The sequence below is a fragment of the Tupaia chinensis genome, unplaced genomic scaffold (genome assembly GCF_000334495.1).
Source record: "Tupaia chinensis unplaced genomic scaffold, TupChi_1.0 Scaffold147099_1, whole genome shotgun sequence".
Classification (NCBI taxonomy): Eukaryota; Metazoa; Chordata; class Mammalia; order Scandentia; family Tupaiidae; genus Tupaia; species Tupaia belangeri.
Genome location: NW_006206950.1, coordinates 67141 through 70671, shown reverse-complemented (window position 1 = coordinate 70671; position 3531 = coordinate 67141). Strand labels below are relative to the sequence as shown.

Here is a 3531-nt window from a genome sequence, read left to right as displayed (position 1 = left end):
GTGATACATGAATGTCAGCAGTGAATGGTAGCAGACCACCTGCAGTTCTTACACGATATCTTTGAAACCAAGAGTACTAGATTTGGATGAAACATGGAACAAGCTTTTAACAACTATCTAAGCTGTCTTCATGTTGGAGTACATGAAAAGAGCAACTGGAATGACCGCGGATCATCTATGCTTTATGTGTGGCCAATCCTGAACCCCTTGGAGAAATACTTTATACAGAAACTATGATTTATTTTTTTTTAAATCACATTCAGGGGGACCAGCAGTTAGCATAATGGCTATGTTGCTGGACTCCCATGTAGTCGACCGCGGTTCCCATCCTGGACCCGGTGGCTTAAAACTCATGCCGGGCCCGTGTGCGTGCGTGCCCAAGATCCTGAGAGGAGAATGGAGGAGAAGGGATTGCAGCGTGACCATCCCCCCCGGGGGGTGATTTCTCACTTTCTGTCTCTATGTCTCTCTCTGTCTGGCGAGCACACGCACCCTATAGCAAAAGCCTCTCAAAAAAAAAAAAAAATCACATTCAGCATTTGCATAAGAGAGCCCTGGAGTCTGAAGAATAAGTACTTGTGATGCACCATAGGCATTGGGAAGAGTACAGCAAGGGTCAGGCTCCATGGGCTGCTTGTATAGGTATCTGAACACTCAGTTTATTAAAGAGAATACATGGACAGAAGCTGACCTTCCCTATGGCTATGGTGGGGTAGACATGAATGAACCACTTATGGAAACAGGAGAGCTAGCATTGGATATCTGGAGGAAATTGATGGTTGAACCACTTCAGACCATCCTTATCTAAATGCTGCTCCAGAAAATCAAGAATAATCATGGTGGTGAAGACCCAAACCAGAAAGTAATCCATGGGGTTATATAATTTTTTCTTCATGTTGAACAGTATAAGAAAAAATTCCCCTTAAAGTTTTATCAGGAAGTCTTTGAGTCTCCCTTTCTGACTGAAACAGGAGAGTATTACAAACAAGAAGCTTCAAATTTATTACAAGAATCCATCTGCTCACAGTATATGGAAAAGGTTTTAGGTAGATTAAAGGATGAAGAAATTCAATGCTGGGAACCAACAGTTAGCATAATGGCTAAGTCACTGGACTCCCACATAGTCAACCGCGGTTCACGTCCCAGACCTGGTGGCTTAAAACTCATGCCGGGCGCGTGTGCGTGCGTGCCCAAGATCCCAAGAGGAGAATGGAGGAGAAGGGATTGTGGCATGGTCATCCCCTCTGGGGGGTGATTTCTCGCTTTCTGTCTCTCTGGCGAGCACACACACCCTATAGCGAAAACCTCTCAAAAAATTAAAAAAAAAAATTCAATGTCAAAAATACTGAAATCCGGGAACCAGCAGTTAGCATAATGGCTATGTCGCTGGACTCCCACGTAGTCAGCCGTGGTTCGTGTCCCGGACCCGGTGGCTTAAAACTCACGCCGGGCGCGTGTGCGTGCGTGCCCAAGATCCCAAGAGGAGAATGGAGGAGAAGGGATTGCGGCGTGACCATCCCCCCTGGGGGGTGATTTCTCGCTTTCTGTCTCTATGTCTCTCTCTGTCTGTCTGGAGAGCGCACGCGCCCTACAGTGAAAATCTCTCCAAAAAAAAAAAGAAAAAAAAATACTGAAATCCAAGTTTATATACTAAAGTGATACATGAATGTCAGCAGTGAATGGTAGCAGACCACCTGCAGTTCTTACATGCAGAATGTCATAATATCATTTGACAGGAGAAAAAATATGACATGGGAAACATGTACGTCCTACTCCATGCTGTGTCCACTGGTTTACCTCATATCATTCAGGAGCTGCAAAGTCATATCCATGATGAGGGCCTTAGAGCAACCAGTAACCCTACTCAAGTAAAACATGCCAACATTATTTGTGGAGTCAGTTTTGGAAGAACATTGTAAATTTGTTCAGCTTATCAACACTGTTCTGAATGGTGACCAGCACTTTATGAGTGCACTGGTTAAGGCCCTTATGTCAGTTGTGAATTACAGAGAGCCCAAGTCTGTCTGCAGAGCACCTGAACTGGTTGCCAGGTACTGTGACAACTTATTAAAAGAAGTCAGCAAAAGGGATGACTGAGAATGAAGTGAAAGACAAACTCATGAACTTCATTATAATTTTCAAGTACATCAATAATAAGGGTGTTTTTCAAAAGTTCTACACAAGAATACTGGCAAAATGTTTAATTCATGGGTTCTCCATGTCTATGGATCCTGAAGAAGCCATGATCAATAAATTAAAGCAAGCCTGTGGTTACGAGTTTACCAGCAAGCTGCATCAGATGTATACAGATATGAGTGTCAGTGCCGATCTCAACAATAAGTTTAATAATTTTATCAAAAAACAAGACACAGTAATAGATTTGGGAATTAGCTTTCAAATATAAGTTCTGCAGGCTGGTGCATGGCCTCTTACTCAGGCTCCTTCATCTACATTAGCAATTCCCCAGGAATTAGAAAAAAAGTGTACAGGTGTTTGAATTATTTTACATCCAGCATTTCAGTGGAAGGAAACTTACATGGTTACATTGTCTCTGTACAGGAGAAGTTAAATGAAATATTTGGACAAAGTGTACATAGCCATGGTGATGACGTACCAAATGGCAGTGCTTCTCGCCTTTAACAACAGTGAAGCCATTAGCTACAAGGAGCTCCAAGACAGCACGCAAAAGAATGAGAAGGAACTGACAAAAACCATCAAGTACTTACTTGATGTGAAGATGATTAATCATAATTCAAAAAAGGAAGACATTGATGCAGAATCTTCATTTTCATTAAATATGAACTTTAGCAGTAAAAGAACAAAATATAAAATTACTACGTCAATGCAGAAAGACATGCCACAGGAAATGGAGCAGAGAGAAGTGTGGTGGACGGGACCGGAAGATGTACCTCCCAGCTGCTATAGTTCTATCATGAAAGCACGGAAAGTGCTTCCGCACAGTGCCCTCATTCAGGAGGTGATCAGCCATCGCGAGCATCAGCATGATCAAGAAGTGCATCGAGGTCCTGATCGACAAGCAGTACTTCGAGCGCAGCCAGGCATTGGTGGATGAGTACAGTTATGCCGCCTGATGCCACGTGACAACGCCTCTGCCAGGAATGTCATCGCCATCACTATTGCCATGGTGTGTTCCTGTGGGAAAACGCAGGCTGTGCCTTTGTCATTTGGTCATTGGGCAGCCCCCATTTCTCTGCTGTTTACAACATCACCAGTGCCACGTCATGAGTGCCAAAGCAAACGTTGGGAGATGCTTCCAGCTCCTGTCATTACAACCTTTCTTAAACTGTCCTGAAAGGATGAGCGGAATGTTGCTGAGATGTGGAAATTTGGTTGGGTACCATGCTTTTTCTCCCCTTCACGTTTGCAGTTGATTTTTTAAAAAATGTATCTTAAAGAACATAAAATAAAAAAACTTAAATACTGTAATATGACAGATAACTTAATAATTGATATTGCTGCTTGTCAAATACAAAAAAAGAAAAAAAGAGAGTGCTTCTATTCTAAAAATTT

The 3531-nt window shown here is 42.6% G+C and overlaps 1 pseudogene; it reads left to right on the top strand.

Annotated features, from left to right (window-relative positions):
- Window positions 1–566: 566 nt before the first annotated feature.
- LOC102472134 (cullin-2-like) lies at window positions 567–3115 on the top strand (annotated as a pseudogene).
- Window positions 3116–3531: the final 416 nt, after the last annotated feature.